Here is a 23,779-nt window from a genome sequence, read left to right on the forward strand (position 1 = left end):
GCCAGGAGTGTGCAGCATGGACATATGTCTGGAAAGGCCCATGTATGGATGTGTATGTGCAGGGAAATGAGCCTGCCGCATGTGAGTCCAGTCATGTGTGATGCACATCAATGGTGCAGGTGTTCCAAAGCATGATGCACAAATGCATGTGGAGACACACACATGTTAGCATTTCTGTTTATGTAATATGCCATGGTTGGGGTGTGACACATGGATGCTGGTCCCACCATCATGCACATGCACGGTGTACATGTGCGTGTGTGTGTGTGTTTGACATGTGTGCGACTGTGATACGCCATTGATGCATGTGACACAGACATGTAGTGAGCCGATTGGCAGATGTGACATATTTGCCAGTGATTGCACTGTGATAGGTGGTGGAGATGTACAGATGCATGTCTGTCTGGTGGCTTGTGTGCAGGTGTTTGGCACTCCCCGTGTTGCTTGTGATGTCAGGCTGACCTTTGGATGTTCATGCTGTTGTGTGTGTATGGATGCTGCTGCCTGATGCACCATTCCTGTCAATTTGTGCATGTGTGTGGGTTCAAATGATATGTGTGTTGGGGAGTGTTATGCCATCTTTGAAGTTTGACACTGACACTCATATGCAACTGTCATGTGTGTATACGACCATTGTACAATGCCCTGATGCCTGTGTTCTGTCTCTCCCTGTCTGCAGCGTCAACTGATAAAGAGGGCAGAGATGGTGGAAACGCAGAGCCCAGCTCCCCTCCCAGGAAGTCATCTCTTCAGGGAGTGAGGAGTCTGGTGCCGCATCTATGGATGAAGCTGCCCAGTGTACGTCCAAGAGGCGGCGTTTGGAGGTGGACTCCTCCGCAGCAGTAGGGGCAGCTGAGCCCCCACAGGGGCCTATGGAGGACGATGGCATTGAGTCATCCAGGTTGGTGGGGGGTGCGGTTGAGGAGGAGGACGCGGAAGGCCCATGCACGGGGCCTGGAGAGGGTGATTTCACTGGTGGTAGTGGTGCAGTCCAGGGCCAGGGACAGGAGGCAGCACAAGTCGCCGCTGAGTTGCCTGTGTGTAATCCTGTCCCTAATCCTGTGACTGCATCATCCGGCACCAGCAGGGATGCCTCCGTCCAGACCCGTTTTCAGGGAGGGGATGCGTGTACAACAACTGGCCTTCCTCTTCCAGCGGATGTTGCAATCCGTGACTGTATTGAGCCTGTCCTAGCTGGGGTGGCATTGCGCCAACGTGGGATTTGGGATGACGTGCAGGGTTCTCGTCAGGACAATGCACGTCATTTCGGATCTCTCATAGGCCGTGTCGACCTACTAGGACAGGTCGTCGGCACTGGGTTAATCCGTGTGCTGGAACGTCTTGTAACCCCCTCCTCAACTGAACCTCCTATACGCCAGTCGTCCTCCATGCCATCTTCCCCCCAAGTATCACTTGGGCCCCCTGTGGAGCTGCCCCTGAGCCAGCGGACAGGTTGGTGGAGGACACATCCCTGCCACAATCGGGAGTCAGAGGTCCAGCAGGGGTGGCCACCCCACCAACTGGACCCCAGCAGATGGAGGACGTACAGGCATCATCACGCAGGGTACGTGCATGGCGGCCCCAGAGGATTCCATCAGCCTGGAGGCCGTTGTGGTGCCAGAGGCATTTGCATTGGAGGCAGCAGCAGGCTCAGTGGGAGTGATCCTGGCTCGGGGCCTTCAACATCCCAGGGGCAGGCATTGGCCAGAGGGCAGGAGGACCCAGGATTGGGAGTGTCTTCCGTGTGGCAGTGGTTGGGCCAGCAGATATATGCAGAGCGGCGGCAGCAGGCAGAGGAGGTACAGCCAACAATGGTCAGGGCGGAGAACTCCATGAGCCGGCCATTGAGGCGGGCTGAGTGCCTCAAGGCAACTCGCAAGGAGTTGGAGGAGGCCATGCCTGCATCCCTGCGAGACCTCGAGTATAGGGAAGAGGCCCGCCTCCGGAACATCGAACAAGCCCGTCGCCTTTGCTTTGTACATAGTTCATTAAGCTTAGGTTTCCTTTGTTTTATATATTTTTTTTGGAGTTCATGGACTTTGCTCGACTTTATGTATATCGTTTTTTATTGATAGGATTTTTGGTAGGTTTGCCTTTGTTTTGGGATCATGTACTTGCATTGTAAATAGTTGAAGACTTGGGCATACTTTCGTTATTTCAACTTCTCATGGATCAATGGTTTTTATTTAATTTCCTTTATAAGGACATTGGCGATGGAACACTTTTCAGTTTTCAAGTCGTGGATTTTTGATTTTAATTGGATTTTCTTTTTTTTGGTATTGCTTTCATTATTTCTTAATTTGCAAGTTTGATTGTCATTATGTTTGTTTAATACATTTCATATATCTTCATTATTGGTGTTGTGTACTCTCATTGATTTTGTGCATGTCTCTATGAGTATTGCTTCAGTTATGTGTTGCCACTCTGTGACTCTGTTGTACATTTATACATGGTTATGCTGGTTCTCTCATGGCATGGGTAATTTGGGAGCCATGGGCCATGGGTCTGTTTTGTTATGACATGGTGTTTGGTGGGTCATGAGTCAGGGCCTGCTGGCAGGTGCCCGTCAAACAGGGTGGGGGGCATGAGTTTGGGCCTGCTGGCAGGTGCTCGTCAATGGTGGGCGGAGTGGGGGACATGAGTCGGGGCCTGATGGCCAGTGCCCCTCATTGGGGGATGGGAGGGTGTTTGGGGTGGGGAACATGAGTCGGGCCTCCCAAGTGCATGGTGACATGTGGCCTGCCTGCGGGGCATGCCCAGGGGTGATGGGCTGCCTGCGGGGCATCCCCGGGGCGAAGGGCTGCCTGCAGGGCATGGTCAGGGTGGATGGGCTGCCTGCAGGGTACGCGTATTCCGAGGGGTGCGCAGGGTGTTTTCCAAGTGATTTCGCTGGAGTGAGCGGGGTACATGTATTCCAAGGAGTGCGCAGGGATTTTTCCACATGTTTTCGCTGGCGCAAGCGGGGTACGCGTATTCCGAGGGGTGCGTGTGGTGTTTTCCATGCGATTTCGCTGGTGCCAGCGGGGTATGCATATTCAGAGGGGTGTGCAGGGAGTTTTCCATGCATTTTCATTGGCGTGAGCGGGGTACGCATATTCCGAGGGGAGCGTGGGTTGTTTTCCATGCGATGTCGCTGGCGCAAGCGGGGTACTCGTATTCAGATGGGTGCGCGGGGAGTTTTCCACGCATTTTCGCTGGCGCAAATGGGTAGGCGTATTCTGAGGGGTGCACGGGATGTTTTCCATGCGATTTCTTTGGTGCGAGCGTTGTACACATATTCAAAGGGGTGCGCAAAGAGTTTCCCACGCGTTTTTGTGGTTGTGGGGCTGTATGCTGGTCCACTGGCCTTTGCGCCATGTACTGGATTTGTGCAATGTTTTTGGCGCATGGGGTGGGGTTGGGGGCGTAACTGGCACTGCTGCAGGGTCGCTGCGCCACTCTGCAACACGGCTGATTATGGATGTTAGTATCCATGAATATGCTGTGCGCAAAAATGGGTTTTGTCGCACGCGGCTGGCGCAGACTGGCACACGCTCCCTCTGCGCGCCAGCCACGTGCGCCACTTCTGCACTTACTTCTATGAATTACCCCCTTAATACTTAAATAATCAATCATATCATGTCATATATCATAGTTTCAAATGAGTCACATGCCTCATATTAATGAGGGAGGGATCAAGGGGACCCACATGGCTTGTCATCTACAGTGGGAAATGGGGGTTTACCTCCTTCCACACATGGTAGGCAGCTCTGGTGAGAACAATAGACTCTGCTGAATTGATAGTTGCCCAAAATTGGTTCCTTTCAATATGTACAATGGCTGAGACAAAGGTGCTATTCCTCTTAGCGCATTCCCGGTGCATTGAGTAAGGATATGTCGAGCAGATTCAACTTCAATCCCGCATAAGCAACACCACCTTTCTTTTCAGGGAATACTTTTCCATCGCCCTATGTGTTCATATGTGTTCATATGTTGAAAGTATGTTATATCAGAGGAATATAATGAACCTTCTGATTTTCTCAGAATATATTTTGGTGACATATGAACAGGGCATCCTTAATTTAGAGGCGTGTGTGCTGTATTCCCTTTACGTTTTTAAGCTTGCCAAATAATCAATATTGACACAGTTATCATATTCTCTTGCTTTCTTTTTCAGGAGTGCTCTTCTATTAGGATAAAGCAATATATCATTAGGGATAATGTTCAACTGCTACATATACCCTATAACTATTTTGTGCAAGTCCGTTAAAAGGGAGTTCTTGTTACCTTTCCTATTTTGCCCCACCATGAGGCCATATATTGATTTGTCATCCGGCGGGGTCAATATGATTGTGAAGTATAATGTGCATTTCTGTATCAATTGAGCTGATCTGATGGATGGAATGCCAAGTTCCATTTTGAGGGCTGCCACTGGAATACTCTGTGGAACCCCAATTATTGAGCGCAAGATCTTAGCTTCCAGATTTTCGATGTCCACTAGCTTATTTTCTGGAAAGGCTGCCAGGCCATATAAAATGCTTGGAATTACACATTTTGTGTATACCCTACTACGTCCTTCAACATTATTGCCCCTTCTCTTATACTATATAATGGCTGACTGCCATTTAACAACGCTTAACAAAAGTTAAGACACTGGGTATGGTACTAGACTCAGAGCTCACAATGAATGGTAAAACCATCCTTGATACAGCAGATAGTGCCACAACAGGTCATGCGATTATCGTCTCTCGCTTGGACTACTGTGGCAGTCTCCTTCAGGGTATTGGAAAGACAGAACTCAACCGACTGCAGGTAGTCAAAAATAATGCAGTCAGGGCAGTCACTGGTCTTAGCAGAACAGAACTGTCTGCGGTACGAAGGTCACTCCACTGGCTGTCCTGTTCCGAGTCCACCTCCCCTTTCTCCTCACCTGACTCCTCCGATGTACGTACACAAGGATCGGTCTCAAACTTGCCTGGCTTCTCCTTAGTCCTTGGAACCCTGCTTTTCTGTGTTCTGGCCTTCTTTTCGTGAAGATAAGGTCTGGCCCCTCCGGAGGCCACCGTGACAGAAGAGTGGACCTATCACCGGGGAACCCCAGGGGGCCAGCCTCAGTTCTAGGGAAAAAGCCTGAGGGCGGAAAAAACCCTAGTCCATAGATGGGTTCGGAAGGTAGGTCCTTTAGATGGTTCAGAACTATAATTTTGCAGTTCCAAGATGTCAGGGGTGATGACGTAGATAGAGTGTTTGAAGGCAGGAATCAAAGAGGCAAAAAAAGCAAGGTATGGAGTAAAGGGGTAGCTGACCCTGAGATAAGTGTAGAAAAGGAAAGTATCGAAAAGGGAAAAGGGAAACAGTAATTAGAAAGGGCTACTGTACCAAAGTCTCAAGTAGTCTGAATCAGCGCTAACCCCCTGCGGCGAAACGGAAAGGAACAACTCGCCCAGGTAGACAAAGGTAGAAAAGTAACAAAGGCTTCAGAAACGCCGCGGCGACCAGCACAGCGCTTCCGTGTTTGTAAAAGAAAGAAATACCAGTCAGAAGGGTTGAAGGAACAGCCGATAGCCAGTCCAGTAAGAAAGCTCCTGTTTCCGGACACGGAAACACAGTGCGAGAAGCCCCTCGCGGCCGGAGTCCCAGGTTGAAGTAAGGTAAGTGGAAGTTTGGAGCAAAGAAAGAAATAGTGAAGCGGAAGGGTACCGCAACAGATGTAACAGCTGCACTCGTGGGAGCAGAGAAAAACTGTAGCGAATACGGAGATAATAGAAAGGTAAGGAATAGGAATAAAGGGAAGGAACCAGGGGAAATGAGGACTAGGAGGTATACACAGGAAGGCGATAATCCAAAGTCGGAGCGTTGAGAGGGAGTGAAATAACAGATACAACGCGCCGAAAAGTGGGCGGAACCAGATTTTATAAGCTCAGCGTCATGATGGGCGCCATGTTGGGTGAGGACTAGACCGATCACCGGCGGAATCGCCAGCGATACCAATGTTTCCAATCTTGGGTCCTGACAGTATACCCCTTTCCTCTCGGGGTACCCCCCGGCTTGCCCGGGTGAAGGCGATGAAACTTTCTCAAGAGCCTAGGGGCATGAACATGGCTTACTGGTTCCCAAGACCTCTCTTCCAGAGGATAGCCTTTCCAGTGAACCAGGTATTGGAGCCGACCTCTGTGGTATCTGGAGTCCACTAGGTATGCCACTTCGTATTCTTCTGGAATGGAACGTACCTGGGCTCGACTCTTGGGGATGGGTCTAAGGAACGGGTCTACCTTGTACTCCTTGAGCAAAGAGACGTGAAACACCGGGTGAACCCTTTTGAGATAGTCAGGAAGTTTGAGTCGGAAGGCAACCGGGTTGACCTGTTGGAGAATGGAAAATGGACCAAGATAACGGGGAGAGAATTTTCCAGAATGAAACCATCTAGGAAGAAATCTAGTAGATAACCAGACTAGTTGCCCTGGTCCCCATGTAGGATTGGAAGCTCTGCTCCTATCTGCCCATCTCTTCTGTGATTGTTGACTGAGTTGGTGTGCTTTCTTGGCGAGACTATGAACTTCCTGAAGTTCCTGTATCACGCTGTCCAGAGATGGGATCTTAGTGGCTAGAGAGCCAAACCCTGGTAGGTGTTTGGGATGGAATCCATAAGTGCACAAAAAAGGACTCATTTGGATAGTGGTATGCAGGGTATTATTATAGGCGAACTCAGCTTGGGAAAGGAAATGATGCCATCTCTCTTGTTGTGTGCTGCAGAAACACCTTAAGTACTGTTCCAGGCTTGCGTTTAACCTTTCGGTCTGTCCGTTGCTCTGGGGGTGGTATCCCGAAGAAAGAGCTCTGTTGATGCCCAGGGCCTGACAAAGCAAAGCCCAGGATTTGGACGTAAACTGAGGTCCCCGGTCAGATACAATGGTCTGGGGTAGACCGTGTAGACGGACTATATCTCGAAGGAAGATATCAGCTGTCTCCGAAGCAGAAGGGATTTGTTTAAAAGCTGAAAAATGGGCCAGTTTGCTGAATGAATCTATTGTGACCATAATCACCGTCATACCCTCAGAAGGGGGAAGATCGACGATGAAATCTGTGGAGATATGTTCCCATGGTCGTGACGGTAAGATATGTTGTTGTAGGAGTCCGAGCGGTTTACCGGTTCGGTATTTGTTAGAGGCACAGTTTGAGCAGGAGGTAACATACTGATATACATCAGTCTTTAATTTTGTCCACCAAAAGCCTCTTTGCAAGAGTTCATAGGTCTTTCTGATGCCCGGGTGACCCGACAAGGGGGTATCATGGCACCATGAAAGGACGAGCTTCTGGAGATCCTTGGTGGGAATGAAAAGGGCGTGATCATGATAGTACAGTCCATCCTTGCCTTGAATGACTGTGGCGGGTAGACTTGCACCGGACTGATAATGAGGTATCAGATCTCGGAAAAAAGAGACTGTGGAAGCTCGAACCTTGAGATTTGGGAAAATGTGGTCATGTTCATTGTAGGTTCCTGAACTGTCCCCGATACTTCTTGATAAGGCATCTGCCTTCTTGTTTTCTGTGCCCAGAATATAGGTTATTATGAAGTCGAACTGTAGGAAGAAATATGCCCACCGGGCATGTCGGGCATTGGTGCACTCCATTTGTTGTAGAACTCGGAGATTGCTATGGTCAGTTCTGATTACGAAGGGATGGGTTTCGCCTTGTAAGAGATGTCGCCATTCTTGGCAGGCTAACTTGATGGCTAAGAGTTCTCTCTCTAAGACGGAGTAGTTCCGTTCACTACTGGTGAGGGTCTTCGAGAAATACGCCACTGGGTGTTCATAGTCATCAGCTGCCTTCTGTAATAGGATGGAACCTACTGCTCCTATCGAAGCATCCGTCTCCAGGATGTATGGTATGGTCTGATCCGGCTGCATCAAAATGGGAGCGGAGAAGAAATGTTCCTTCAGAGTCTGAATAGCTCTTCTTTGTTCATCTCCCAAAGCAAACTTGACTCCTTTCTTGAGCAGGGATGTGAGAGGAAGCACTAGGTTGGAGAAGGTTGGTATAAATCTTCTATAAAAGTTGGCTAACCCTAAGAAGCTTTGTAGCTCTTTGATAGTGCTGGGTTCTCTCCACTCCATGATAGCCTTAACCTTTGCTGGGTCCATCTCTATGCCTTCAACTGACAAAACGAATCCTAGGTAGGATACGGAAGTGGTCTCGAACTTGCATTTTTCCGGTTTAACCAAAAGCTGGTGTTCAAGAAGACGTTGGAGTACCTTTCTCACCAGTGACCGGTGTTCATTTAGCGACCGAGAGTATACCAGGATATTGTCCAGATACACCACCACCGAGACAAACCGAATAATCCGAAAGGAGTGCGAAACGCGGTCTTCCACTCGTCGCCTCTTCTTATCCTTAGGAGATGGTAGGCGCCTCTTAGATCCAGTTTGGTAAAATATACGGCTCCTTGCACCGCCTCCAAGATGTCTCGGATTAATGGCATAGGATACCGGTCTCTGATCGTCACCTTGTTAAGCCCTCTATAGTCAATACATGGACGCAGTTCGGAGCTGTCCTTCTTTGGTATAAAGAATAAGGAGGCTCCACAGGCTGATCTCGACTCTTGAATGAGCCCATTATGGAGATGAGAGTCCAGATATTCTCGTAGGACCTTCCTTTCTGGGAGTGACAAAGGGTACATCCGCCCGAAAGGAATCACTGCTTCAGGTACTAGGTCAATGCCGCAATCTTCTGGTCTGTGAGGGGGAAGATCACGAGGTTGGATGTCTATGAATACCTCAGAGAATTCGTGATATCGAGGTGGAACTGAGGTGATGATTGTCGTACTCTGTGTAGGAAGTGGTTCCGTTTCAGGATGAGTGGAGGAAACCATGTTGCCATACAAGTTGATTTACAAAAGAGTGAGTCCAAGCTCACCTTATTAGCCTTCCAGTCAATCTGGGGATTGTGTTTCCTTAGCCATGGAATACCGATGACCAGAGGGAAATGGGCTGCTCTGATCTGATCAAAGACCAGATATTCCGAGTGATGGCTCATCTCCATTCTTAGTGGTATTGTTTCTGTGGTGATAGGACCAGATGACAGGGGTCGACCGTCTACACCCTCTACCGGAATGGGAGTTATCTTACGTTTGGTAGCTATGTGATGTTCTATAGCCCAGTTAGCATCCATGAAGTTACCTGCAGCTCCACAGTCCAGCATAGCAAGTACCTCAATGGAACTCGAAAGAGATAACCATAACGTGACTTGGAAAACCATCAGGTTGTTTTCCTCAGGCTTGTTCATGGTTCTTGAGTGGTTGCAAGGGTACTTGGCACTTCCCCCGAGACTTCCCTTGCTGTAGATCGGGGGTTGATGTTTTCCTTCCTCCGGGGTGGCACTTCAGGACAGTTTCTCAATAAGTGTTTGGCAGAACCACAATACATACATAACCCGGTCTCTCTTCTTCGTTTACGCTCTCCCGGTGTAAGGGGTCCCCTGGTAGTTCCGACTTGCATGGGTTCTTCAGAAGGGGCGTTGGTCCGGGTTGCTGGAGAAGGGTTCGGTAGACTGAGAGACTGAGGATTGTTCCTGAATCGTCTTCTTTCTTGTCGTCTTTCTGTTAATCGGAATTCAATCTGTAATCTTAAGGTCATCAGTTCCTGACAAGAAACTGGTCGGGCTACCCGAGCAAACTCGTCCTTGAGCTCGTCATGGAGTCCTCTCCGAAATATAGTTTGTTGAGCTGAATCGGGCCAGTCTGCCTTAGCTGCTAGTCTCTGAAAGCGGGCGATGTAAGTCTGGACGTCTGTGTTCCCTTGTTCGACATCCAGGATAGCTTCTAAGGAGGAGTATAATACCTCTGGTCTGTCGAATCGTTCCTTGAAGCCCTCTATAAAACGATCATAATCAATTAAAGAAGGGTCGTTTCTGGCAACAAGAGGAGTGGCCCAAGCCAGAGCATTTCCTGTGAGGTTGGCAATGATGAATCCAACCCTAGATCTTGCCGATTCATAGGCATGGGTCCGGAAGGCAAAATACACACCACAGGCATCAAGGAATTCCTTCATTCCTCCCGGGTAACCGTTGTACTTGCCAAAGGAAAGGGGCATCGCAGGTAGATCTCCACGGTCGTCTCTATGTAGGACTACCTGCTGTCGGAGTGCTGTGTTCTCTGTCCTCAAAGCTTGGACTTCAACTGTGAGGTTCTGCATTGCCGCCACCAGCTCTTGATATTGTTCCAAGGAAGCCATGTTAGGGTTCAGGCGTTGTATTCTGTCCTGTTCCGAGTCCACCTCCCCTTTCTCCTCACCTGACTCCTCCGATGTACGTACACAAGGATCGGTCTCAAACTTGCCTGGCTTCTCCTTAATCCTTGGAACCCTGCTTTTCTGTGTTCTGGCCTTCTTTTCGTGAAGATAAGGTCTGGCCCCTCCGGAGGCCACCGTGACAGAAAAGTGGACCTATCACCGGGGAACCACAGGGGGCCAGCCTCAGTTCTAGGGAAAAAGCCTGAGGGCGGAAAAAACCCTAGTCCATAGATGGGTTCGGAAGGTAGGTCCTTTAGATGGTTCAGAACTATAATTTTGCAGTTCCAAGATGTCAGGGGTGATGACGTAGATAGAGTGTTTGAAGGCAGGAATCAAAGAGGCAAAAAAAGCAAGGTACGGAGTAAAGGGGTAGCTGACCCTGAGATAAGGGTAGAAAAGGAAAGTATCGAAAAGGGAAAAGGGAAACAGTAATTAGAAAGGGCTACTGTACCAAAGTCTCAAGTAGTCTGAAGCAGCGCTAACCCCCTGCGGCGAAACGGAAAGGAACAACTCGCCAGAAGGTATTACGCCGAGAAGGTAGACAAAGGTAGAAAAGTAACAAAGGCTTGAGAAACGCCGCGGCGACCAGCACAGCGCTTCCGTGTTTGTAAAAGAAAGAAATACCAGTCAGAAGGGTTGAAGGAACAGCCGATAGCCAGTCCAGTTAGAAAGCTCCTGTTTTCGGACGCGGAAACACAGTGCGAGAAGCACCCTCGCGGCCGGTGTCCCAGGTTGACGTAAGGTAAGTGGAAGTTTGGAGCAAAGAAAGAAATAGTGAAGCGGAAGGGTACCGCAACAGATGTAACAGCTGCACTCGTGGGAGCAGAGAAAAACTGTAGCGAATACGGAGATAATAGAAAGGTAAGGAATAGGAATAAAGGGAAGGAACCAGGGGAAATGAGGACTAGGAGGTATACAGAGGAAGGCGATAATCCAAAGTCGGAGCGTTGAGAGAGAGTGAAATAACAGATACAACGCGCCGAAAAGTGGGCGGAGCCAGATTATATAAGCTCAGCGTCATGATGGGCGCCATGTTGGGTGAGGACTAGACCGATCACCGGCGGAATCGCCAGCGATACCAATGTTTCCAATCTTGGGTCCTGACAGTGGCTGTCTGTACAGAAACAGATCCTTTTTAGGACATTGTGCATTACGCATGCATGTCTCTACGGTAAATCACTTCATATTTGACCAATAGGTGAAGGTGAATGTCCGAGCAGATGCTACGAACTATAGAAGAGATGCTGTAGATGAAGCGACACTGTATATGAGGGGCAGTAAGTGGGCCATGATATTATATTCAGAGGAGGCAGTAAACAGAATACAGACATCAAATAGCTGGCACACATTACAAATGGAAATGCACATTCTTGTAGTAAGTGCATTTTAAACTGATCCACTTCAGGGTGAACAGGTCATCTGTACAGTTTGCACTATGTACATATTAACCCAGAACTCACCAACCCTAACATCCCTTTCCATTAATTGCTAATTTGTCTGTATCAAAGCAGTGCAAACCAGGTCCATATGACATGTCAAAAGTAAGGTTGCTTTTTGCAATAGAATTAAAATATGCAGGCAGTTTGCTGTGCCATTGTACACAGAGGAAATGATTGTTAAAATCTAGTCACAAAGCTATGCTTCCAGAGAAACTAACAGGGTAATTCATAGAATTTCGCAGAAAAGTGTCGCAAGCGGCTGGCGCAGAGTGTCCGCGTGCGATTGTCTTGCGCCAGGCGCGTGCGCCAAAACCGATTTCCGCACACAGCGTATTCATGGATTTTAGGCTCCCAAACCAGCCGTGGCGCAGAGTATCGCAGCAACCCTGCAGCAGCGCCAGTAACGCCCCCAAGAACGCCCTCGCACAAGGAAAAGCCATCAAAATCGCTAAATCATCGCAAAGGGCTGCGCTAACCCTGGACCAGTTTACAGGACTGCCAAACAAGGAACGCAAAGCGGGTAACGTTCATATCAGGGGTACGGGGGAAGTTTTACATGCGATTAGCCAGGGTACGTGTATGACAGGGGTACGCGTGAAGTTTAACACGCGATTAGCCAGGGTACGTGTATCACAGGGGTACGCGGGAATTTACACACGCGAATTGGCTGGGTACGTGTATGACAGGGGTACGCGTGAAGTTTTACATGTGATTAGCCAGGGTACATTTATTACAGGGGTACGCTGGAATTATCACACGCGATTTGGCTGGGTACGTGTATGACAGGGGTACGCGTGAAGTTGTACACGCGATTAGCCAGGGTACTGTATTACAGGGGTACGCGGGAATTGTCACACGCGATTTGGCTGGGTACGTGTATTACAGGGGTGCGCGGGAATAATCACACGCGATTTGGCTGGGTACGTGTATTACAAGGGTACGCGGGAATAATCACACGCGATTAGGCTGGGTGGGTCCTCACAGGTGTTCCCTGTACACCCTCCACGGCCCCTGCAGGCAGCCCACAAAACAGGGGACTACCCTGCACACCTGCTCATGTCTCCCACCCCCAACCCAACCCAGCAGTGTGGGGCACCCTCTACCAGGCCCCCACTCATGTCTCCCACCCACCCCCCCAGCCACCATGGGCAGCCCTCCCAGACTCCCACCCATGTCTACCACCCCCCCACCCCCCAGCCACCATGGGCAGCCCCCACCAGGCCCCCACTCTTGTCCCCTATCACCCCCACCCCCCAGCAGTGCAGGGGCAGCCACCACCAGGCCCCCACTCATGTCTCCCACCACCCCCACCCCCCAGCCACCATGGGCATCCTCCACCAGGCCCCCACTCATGTCCCCTATCACCCCCACCCCTCAGCCACCATGGGCAGCCCCCACCAGGCCCCCACTCATGTCTCCCACCCACCCCCACCCCCCAGCCACCATGGGCAGCCTCCACCAGGCCCCCACTCATGTCTCCCACCACCCCCACCCCCCAGCAGTGTGGGGCACCCTCCACCAGGCCCCCACCCATGTCTCCCACCACCCCCACCCCCCAGCCACCATGGGTAGCCCCCACCAGGCCCCCACTCATGTCTCCCACCGACCCCCACCCCCCAGCCTCCATGGGCAGCCCCCACCAGGCCCCCACTCATGTCTCCCAACCACCCCCCCAGCCACCATGGGCAACCCCCACCAGGCTCCCACCCATGTCTACCACCCCTCCACCCCCCAGCCACCATGGGCAGCCCCCACCAGGCCCCCACTCATGTCCCATATCACCCCCACCCCCCAGCTACCATGGGCAGCCCCCACCAGGCTCCCACCCATGTCTCCCACCACCACCACCCCCCCAGCAGTGTGGGGCACCCTCCACCAGGCCCCCACCCATGTCTACCACCCCCCCACCCACCAGCCACCATGGGCAGCCCCCACCAGGCCCCCACTCATGTCTCCCACCCACCCCCAACCCCCGAGCCACCATGGGCAGCCTCCACCAGGCCCCCACTCATGTCCCCTATCACCCCTACCCCCCAGCCACCATGGACAGCCCCCACCAGGCCCCCACTCATGTCTCCCACCCACCCCCACACCCCAGCCACCATGGGCAGCCTCCACCAGGCCCCCACTCATGTCTCCCACCACCTCCACCCCCCCAGCAGTTGGGGCACCCTCCACCAGGCCCCGACCCATGTCTCCCACCACCCCCACCCCCCAGCCACCATGGGCAGCCCCCACCAGGCCCCCACTCATGTCTCCCACCCACCCCCACCCCCCAGCCACCATGGGCAGCCCCCACCAGGCCCCCACTCATGTCTCCCCCCCAGCCACCATGGGCAGCCCCCACCAGGCCCCCACCCATGTCTACCACCCCCCCACCCCCAGCCACCATGGGCAGCCCCCACCAGGCCCCCACTCATGTCCCCTATCACCCCCACCCCCCAGCCACCACGGCAGCCCCCACCAGGCTCCCACCCATGTCTCCCACCACCTCCACCCCCCCCCAGCAGTGTGGGGCACCCTCCACCAGGCCCCCACCCATGTCTACCATCCCCCCACCCCCCAGCCACCATGGGCATCCCCCACCAGCCCCCACTCATGTCCCCTATCACCTCCACCCACGAGCAGTGCAGGGGCAGCCTCCACCAGGCCCCCACTCATGTCTCCCACCACCCCCACCCCCCAGCCACCATGGGCAGCCTCCACCAGGCCCCCACTCATGTCTCCCACCCCCCCACCGCCCAGCAGTGTGGGGCACCCTCTACCAGGCCCCCACCCATGTCTCCCACCACCCCCACCCCCCAGCCACCATGGGCTGCCCCCACCAGGCCCCCACTCATGTCTCCCACCCACCCCCAACCCCCAGCCACCATGGGCAGCCCCCACCAGACCCCCACTCATGTCGCCCACCACCCCCCCAGCCACCATGGGCAGCCCCAACCAGGATGCCACCCGTGTCTACTACCCCCCCACCCACAAGCCACCGTGGGCAGCCCTCACCAGGCCCCCACTCATGTCCCCTTTCACCCCCACCCCCCAGCCACCATGGGCAGCCCCCACCAGGCTCCCACCCATGTCTCCCACCACCCCCACCCCCCAGCAGTGTGGGGCACCCTCCACCAGGCCCCCACCCATGTCTACCACCCCCCACCCCCAGCCACCATGGGCATCCCCCACCAGCCCCCACTCATGTCCCCTATCACCCCCACCCACGAGCACTGCAGGGGCAGCCTCCACCAGGCCCCCACTCATGTCTCCCACCACCCCCAGCCACCATGAGCAGCCTCCACCAGGCCCCCACTCATGTCCCCTATCACCCCCACCCCCCAGCCACCATGGGCAGTCTCCACCAGGCCCCCACTCATATCTCCCACCACCCCCACCCCCCCAGCAGTGTGGGGCACCCTCCACCAGGCCCCCACCCATGTCTCCCACCACCCCCACCCCCCAGCCACCATGGGAAGCCCCCACCAGTCCCCCAAATATGTCTCCCACCCACCCCTGTCCCCCAGCCACCATGGGCAGCCCCCAACAGGCCCCCACTCATGTCTCCCTAACCAACCCCACCGCCCAGCCACCATGGGCAGCCCCCACCAGGCTCCCACCCATGTCTCCCACCACCCCCACCCCCTCAGCAGTGTGGGCCACCCTCCACCAGGCCCCCACCCATGTCTACCATCCCCCCACCCCCCAGCCACCATGGGCATCCCCCACCAGCCCCCACTCATGTCGCCTATCACCTCCACCCACGAGCAGTGCAGGGGCAGCCTCCACCAGGCCCCCACTCATGTCTCCCACCACCCCCACCCCCCAGCCACCATGGGCAGCCTCCACCAGGCCCCCACTCATGTCTCCCACCCCCCCAGCCCCCAGCAGTGTGGGGCACCCTCTACCAGGCCCCCACCCATGTCTCCCACCACCCCCACCCCCCAGCCACCATGGGCAGCCCCCACCAGGCCCCCACTCATGTCTCCCACCCACCCCCAACCCCCAGCCACCATGGGCAGCCCCCACCAGACCCCCACTCATGTCTCCCACCACCCCCCCAGCCACCATGGGCAGCCCCAACCAGGATGCCACCCGTGTCTACCACCCCCCCACCCACAAGCCACCGTGGGCAGCCCTCACCAGTCCCCCACTCATGTCCCCTATCACCCCCACCCCCCAGCCACCATGGGCAGCCCCCACCAGGCTCCCACCCATGTCTCCCACCACCCCCACCCCCCCAGCAGTGTGGGGCACCCTCCACCAGGCCCCCACCCATGTCTACCACCCCCCACCCCCAGCCACCATGGGCATCCCCCACCAGCCCCCACTCATGTCCCCTATCACCCCCACCCACGAGCACTGCAGGGGCAGCCTCCACCAGGCCCCCACTCATGTCTCCCACCACCCCCACCCCCCAGCCACCATGGGCAGCCTCCACCAGGCCCCCACTCATGTCCCCTATCACCCCCACCCCCCAGCCACCATGGGCAGCCTCAACCAGGCCCCCACTCATGTCTCCCACCACCCCCACCCCCCCAGCAGTGTGGGGCACCCTCCACCAGGCCCCCACCCATGTCTCCCACCACCCCCACCCCCCAGCCACCATGGGAAGCCCCCACCAGGCCTCCACATATGTCTCCCACCCACCCCCACCCCCCAGCCACCATGGGCAGCCCCCACCAGGCCCCCACTCATGTCTCCCTAACCAACCCCACCGCCCAGCCACCATGGGCAGCCCCCACCAGGCTCCCACCCATGTCTACCACCCCCCCACCCCCCAGCCACCATGGGCTGCCTCCACCAGGCTGCCACTCATGTCCAATATCACCCCCACCCCCCAGCCACTATGGGCAGCCCCCACCAGGCTCCCACCCATGTCTCCCACCACCCCCACCCCCTCAGCAGTGTGGGCCACCCTCCACCAGGCCCCCAGCCATGTCTACCACCTCCCCACCCCCCAGCCACCATGGGCATCCCCCACCAGGCCCCCACTCATGTCCCCTATCACCCCCACCCCCTAGCAGTGCAGGGGCAGCCTCCACCAGGCCCCCACTCATGTCTCCCACCACCCCCACCCCCCAGCCACCATGGGCAGCCTCCACCAGGCCCCCACTCATGTCTCCCACCACCCCCACCCCCCCAGCAGTGTGGGGCACCCTCCACCAGGCCCCCACCCATGTCTCCCACCACCCCCAACCCCCAGCCACCATGGGCAGCCCCCACCAGGCCCCACTCATGTCAAAATCCAAAGTCCAACTATGTACAAAGTATTCTGGGTCCATCATCCCAACAGAAGAAATGAAACCTACCAAAAAACCTATTTAAAATGGAACTATATACAAAAGGTGGAGCAGTGTCCGTCGACTCCAAATAAAAATAAACTATAAAGGAAAGCTATCACTAAATAACTATATACAATGGCGGCGGGCCGTCCAGCGGTTCACTTAGTCGTGTTCCGGGCCAGGGCATCATCGAACTCCTCGTCTATGTCCCGGAGACGGTCCTGTTCCATGGCCCCGAGGGTCCGCAGGGACGCCGACATGTTCACCTCCAACTCCCTGCGGATTGCCTCGAGGCACTGGCCCACCTCAGGGCCCTCCGCATGGAGTTCTCCGCCCTGACAAGCGTGAGCCGCGCCTCTTCCGCTGCTCCGCATCTATGGCGTGGCACAACCGCTGCCACACGGAAGACACTTCCCGTCCAGGGTCCTCCTGCCCTCCGGCTGATGCCTGCCCCTCCGATGTTGAAGGCCCCGAGCTATCGTGGCTCCCACCTACAGCCTCCTGCTGCTGCTGCTGCTGTCCATGTGCCCTGTCCGATGGTGCCTGCACATCCTCCTCCAGCTGGGGTGCAGTAGGTGATGTGGCCGACTCCCGACTGTCGCAGGGATCTGTTGTCCACCAGCCTGGCCGCACGGTCGGAGGCAGCTCCACAGGGCACGAAGGTGACACATGGGTGGGAAGATGGCATGGAGGACGACTGGGGCATAGGGAGTTCCGTGGAGGAGGGGGTCGGAACAAGGTCCAGGAAACGGAGGAATCCAGCCCTGGTGAGCTGTCCCAGTGGGTCAACGCAGTCAACGAGCCATGCAAGAAGACGTGCAGACTCATCATGAAAAGACTGCAGGTCAGCTCGCATGGCCCGTTGACGCAACGCCACTCCACCCTGGACAGGCTCAACCTGGTGCAGGATAGCCACATCCGCAGGGAGAGGAAGGCCAGGTGTTTTAAGACAATCCCCTCCCTGAGAACGGGTCTGGAGGTAGGCATCCCCGCTGGTGCAAGATGATGCAGTGACAGGAGCAGGGACAGGATTGTACACAGGCACCTCCGCGGCGGCCTGTGCTGCCTCCTGCCCCAGATCCTGCACTGCACCACTAGCACCAGTGGAATCCCCACCTCCAGACCCCGCCTCTGTCGCTTGCACGGCCTCCTCCTCCTCCAAACCCCCACCAACCTGTATGACTCCGTGCCATCTTCCTCCGTTGGGCCGTGTCGGGTCCCAGCGGCCCCTTCTGCTGCCGAGGAGTTCAACTCCAACCTCCGCCTCTTGGACCTCCCCTCGGCAGCTGCGGCCTGGGACACGGCACCGGACTCCTCACTCCCCGACGAGATCAGAACCTGGGAGGGGATCCGGGCCTTGCGTCTCCGGCTGGTGGTGTGACCCCTGCCGCTGTGCTCCACAGCAACTTCTCCGCCCTCTTCATCAGTTGACGCTGCAGACAGGGAGAAAGAAAACACAGGCATCAGGGCACGGTCCAATGGACTCATACACACATGACAGTCATACATGAATGGCATTGGTAAACCTCAGACATGGCATCACAATCCCCAACACACATGTCATTTCAACTTGCACACATGAGCCATACCACAGCCATATTGCAACAGCCAGCAACATCCATTCACATACAACAGCATGAGCAGCCAAAGGTCATCCACACATCACATGCAACATAGGGAGTACACTACACATGCACACACACCACCAAACTTGCATGCATGTGTACACCTCCGCCAACTGTTGCAGTGTTCCGATCGACATCCATGTCACACCTGACAATCATACCTCCACATCCTGTGCCATGCAAGCCCACACACACAAGCACCATCCATATGTCACCCATGAGACCCCTCGCATGTGTCACCCTCACGGCTCTGTACACCCCCCCTACTTGCCCACATAAAAATACATGTTCAACCTGCACACTCCTGGCACACCACACGCACAACTTACAATCAGTATGCATGTACACTTACCGCTCGACTCCAGACGGGTCTGCCTCTCAAGGACCTGGACGTGGAGCGCTGGGGATATGCGTTCCAGGACCCTCATCTGATCTTCCGACAAGTGGCCCCGGCGCCCCTTAGCATCCGCTGCATTCAGGAGGTGCCGGGCCTTGTTGAGGGTCCTGGACCTGAAGTCCTCCCAGCGCTTCCTGACACGTTCGTAGTCGCGGACTGCCACATCCTCTGCGTTGATGGCAGTCACGATGTCCATCCAGATCCGAGTCCGTCCTTCCTTGTCGGCACGCAACCTTCCGAAGAGGGCATCATACTGCTCCAGGACATGCTCCACCAGGACACCAACTTCGGTGGCAGTGAAGCTGGTGCCCCTCTGCCTCCTTGGCCGGGGGTTGCCACTGGTGCCAGATGTTGCAGTGCCCGACATGGCAACCCCAGAGGCAGGAGTGGGTGGGCAACTGGGTCCTGGGGCTGGGCTGAGGGGTGATGGAAAAGCAGTCTGGAGTCTTCGGTTCCAGCAGGGGTGGTCACAGCAACAGCACCCCTGGCTGATGTGCAGGCAGCAAATGTCAGGGCACGTGGGCAGCAGGCAGTCAGGCAGCAGCAGATGGCAGATGGGAGCGTGCTCAAGGCTCTGGGGGGCATTAATTCGGCCTTCTGGGCAGGAGCGTGGTCTTTCATGTGTTAACGCGTGGCCAGCTTGATACGGAGTGTTTTTGCACGTGAAAATCCAGCACGTCTGCGTGTAATTCGAGGAAAGGCCCTTAGCGCGTAAGCACGTCAGCACACGTCTGTACATTCATTGGCCTAAAGGCCACGAGTGTATGCGCGTCTATGAAGTCACGTGCACGTTGAATATGGCACACGTTTGAAATGTTGCGTGTTAAAAAAATGAAAGACACGTCCGAGTGTCAAAGCGTGTAATTGGTGGAAATGGCCTTAGCGCGTACACGCAGAAGTGACGCTGGACGTGTGGGCCTGCATAAAAGGTACGTGTAGAACACCATTTCCTTGTATGTGCTTTTCGTGGAGAGCGAGTGGGTGAAATCTGTACTTCTTGTCGTTTCACACGCGATTTACTTCACGGAGTTTCAAGTTCGTAGTCCCTGTTCCCTCTGATGGCTTTTTCTCTTTTTTCTCTTTTTCTGGTTTTCCTGGGCCTGTTCCCTCAAACAGCGTTCCCTTCTACTGTTGTCCTGTCTCCTCATACAGCGTACAATTCTTCTTTTGGCGGGGGTGTTGCCAACGCGCAAATGTGCTTCTTTTTCACGCTCTTTTTCCTGGCAGACGGTGAGTCACGCATGTATATAACATCTGTACTTGCCCCGTGTGTAGCCTACCCCTTCAGAGGTCACTCTAGGCTGTGTGTGACACGCATACGTTCATTCTTGTGTTACTGGGTGCCACAGCGTAGTGCAGGTTTTTTTTCCGCACACGTGGTCTAGGAGGGGTTGGGTGCACGTCATCTCCCTTTTTTGGGCTTCCTGTGCATTGCGTGACCCGTCATCTTTCGCCAGGGGTCACATTCAGCCTTGCTAGAGGGTACAATTACCATCTGGTACCCAACCCCTTTGACCCCCAATTGCCCAGGACAATAGTTTACAGCCACTCCCATATGCACATTAACATCAGTGCCATGGTTGGGAGGCGAGGAATCCGTAAGGGTGGCAAAGGTGGACGAGCCACAAGTGGTGGCCGTGGTGGATCCGGTAGGGGACGTGGTCGTTACTTGCAGGGTGACCCTGTCCCCCCATGTGTGGAGGACCAGTCAAGGGCACCCATAAACCCCCCCACCCCCCCTGGTTGAGGCTGATGTGGCTGACACCATCCATGCTCAGCCCTTGTTGGACCAGCCCATTGTGGCACCAGACCTGGCTGACTCCATGGCTGACTTCCAGGTCAGCAGGCCTATGACACGTGCGCTGGTGCACGTTGATGTCATCAGGCCACGTGGATCAGGGGCAGCAAGGTCATCTGCTGCCCCAAGTAGGCAGGGTGGAGAGGCTGCAGGGGCAGCTGTGGCTCCATCCACCCCAGCTCTCACACACCCAGCCAGGACAGTGTCGGTCCTAGTCCATCCTGCTGACATTCCCCCTGACACCATTACACTTGAGCCAATGCCTGCATCAACTCCCATGCTGAGTGTGCAATCCCACACTCCTGATACAGAGTCCACCAGGGCTCCTGCCCCTAGTGTCCAGAGCGGCATAGGACACTCAGGATCACCACCACCTTCCAAGCGGAAGAGGAAGAGTGCTCGTCCGGCACAGGCTGATGCCCCAGACACGACTACACAGTCCGGCCCATCGAGGAAGCCCAGCTTCACGGATGCCGAACTGAATGCACTTGTCGAGTATGTGTCCGCACATGATAACGAAATGGTCATTGTTGCAGGATCCAAGACCACACCTTTACAACGCCAGGCACACTGGCAGACCGTTGCGGACATCGTAAGTGCCCTTGGAATCGTGAGGCACACAGCCAATGATTGCTATAAGCGCTGGAATGACCTAAAGCGCCGGGCAAAGAATAAGCTGGCCTCAAGTCATGCCGCAACTCTAGTGACTGGAGGTGGGTCTCCAGTAGAAGACATGGAACTCACTCCATATGAGTCAGTCGCTGGGACCTACATCACGGAGGAACAGATCCAAGGCGTGGGAGATCTGCCTGATTATGAGGCATTGTCCGGTGAGTGCACATGCATGTGTGTGTCATCCATGTGCATGGTGTGTGTGTGAGGGCTTCTGTTTGTTTGCCAGGTGAGGGTGTGTGCGCCTGAGTCATTTGGGTCACCCATGTGCTTCATGCAATACATTCTGCGCAGCAGCATTTGGCCATAGCAGTATCCCTTCTGCCAACAGTAGACATCTAGCCCAACAGCACGCCAGTTGCCCTTGAAGTGTCACCTTGCCACAACATTGTTGCTTATTTTTCTCTGTTCATTCAGGCAGATTGTTTGCATTCCACCACTTTTACTAGGCATTTATCAGTCCTCTAGTCACATGTCTGACATGGCTATGGGAAAGTGGAGTGACTTTGTTACCTGGATATCATTTGTTTAGACATGTCCCTGTGCAATCGGACCATTTTGGACTGGCAGCTCCAGGTGAAAAATCAGACCTGTTTGAATTAGAAAAGCTATTACATGAGGGAACTGGACTGAATAAATAAGTGCTGCCCTCCTCTCCATCTTCACTCAATAGCAATGGTACATGCCATCTGTGTGATGGCATGTGTATTTCACCTGGCAATCACAGGCCAATGTGTGATGCCACTGCCAGGCAGCATGCAGAAAATGTGTTCATCTTCCATCTTGGTGTCATCAGTGTGTGCCATTTGCCTACCCTTCATACGCAGTGAGGGTGCATGCATGGGAGGGTTTTAGTCATGTGGGACATGTGTCAATCAAGTACTGGTTCTGTTGCTTCTCAGCCCTCATTGTGTGCCATGGTGCTAATGCCTGTTTCCATTTGTTTGCTTTTATGTCTTTGCAGGGGAAGACGCACCTGATACTGCTGGGGTTGTGGAGATGGTGCAGACCCAGGAGGGGTCTGAGGGCAGACCGACCACCAGTGAGGGACGTGGTGTGGTTGTGGGTGAGAACCCACAACTGCTGCAGGTCGTGCTCTCAAGGGGTGTCTCTGGCTGCACCTCCCTCGAGCTGTACTCAGGTGTTGATTCGGATGATGAGACCTACGTGCCGTCGCAGGTGAGTGTTCCTGCGAGGGATTCTGTTCTGTCCCACCCACCTGCACCAGGTCAGAACCCTCAATGGGGATGTCAGTGTTGGCAGCTACGCCTTTGGTGGTTACGGATGCAGGGTCACACTCCGCGACATCTGATCCTGTTCCTGGGCCAGCAGATCAGAGGGGGAATGCAATCCTGCAGCCTCAGGCAGTGCCGGCACAGCAAGGCGCAGTTCGCCTTGCCCCAGACAGGTGTGGTGCCCGCCGACATGGTCTCCGTACGCCACCTGGCAATACCGCATGGGAGCAATCCATTTACGGTATGGCAACCCAACAGGCAGCATCATCAGAGATGATGGCTCAGGCCATGGATAGGGTGGCCACTTCCATTGTCCCCCCGAAAGGCTGATGGAGCGACTACAGCAGGCAACCGACTCCATCTGCCAGTCACACAGGGAGGACATGTTGGCATCCAACAGGGACAGGTGGGCGGCACTGGCGACTCTGCAGGAAGCCATCTCCATAGAGTACCAGGGCCACAGGGAAGCCCTGAGGCTGGAACTCCTTCACCTCAGGACGACTCTTGTTGAGCTTGAGGCTTCAACAAACCGAAGGACAGAACAGCAGCTGGAGCGTCTCACCCCTACGCTCTCAGCTGAGATGCAGGCAACTAGGGCGGAGGTCCGGGCATCCCGTGAGTTGTTGCATGGGGACCTCCGCACACTCATCCTCCAGAACGAGACCTACCACACCTGCATGCTTGCAGCCATGGAGGAACAGACTAGGGCCTTGCGTGGGCTGCCTCCCATAGTGCCACCACTTCCGGATGCAGCTGCACAGCGTGATAATAGCGACAGCAGTGATACTCCCACAATAGGTTAGCCGTGTGGGCCATGAGCCCATGGAGGTGTTTTTTTCGCAAGATCCACACAGGTGGGTTTTGGTGTGCACCCTGTCCTCGGACCTCCTGGGTGGCCTCCCCAACCCCCCCGGGCCCACTAATGGCCATTTTTGATTTTATTTTAAATTTATTTTTTTTTTTTTTAATTCTTTTATTTTTTTATTTTTGGGACAGTGTGTTGCCTTGTGTGGCTCCCGTGGGCATACGCTGCATTGTGGCTGGGCACATGCAGGCTTGTCATGTATTTGGTTCAGAT

Source organism: Ambystoma mexicanum, chromosome 6p, assembly GCF_040938575.1.
Source record: "Ambystoma mexicanum isolate Mex_15411 chromosome 6p, UKY_AmexF1_1, whole genome shotgun sequence".
NCBI lineage: Eukaryota > Metazoa > Chordata > Amphibia > Caudata > Ambystomatidae > Ambystoma > Ambystoma mexicanum.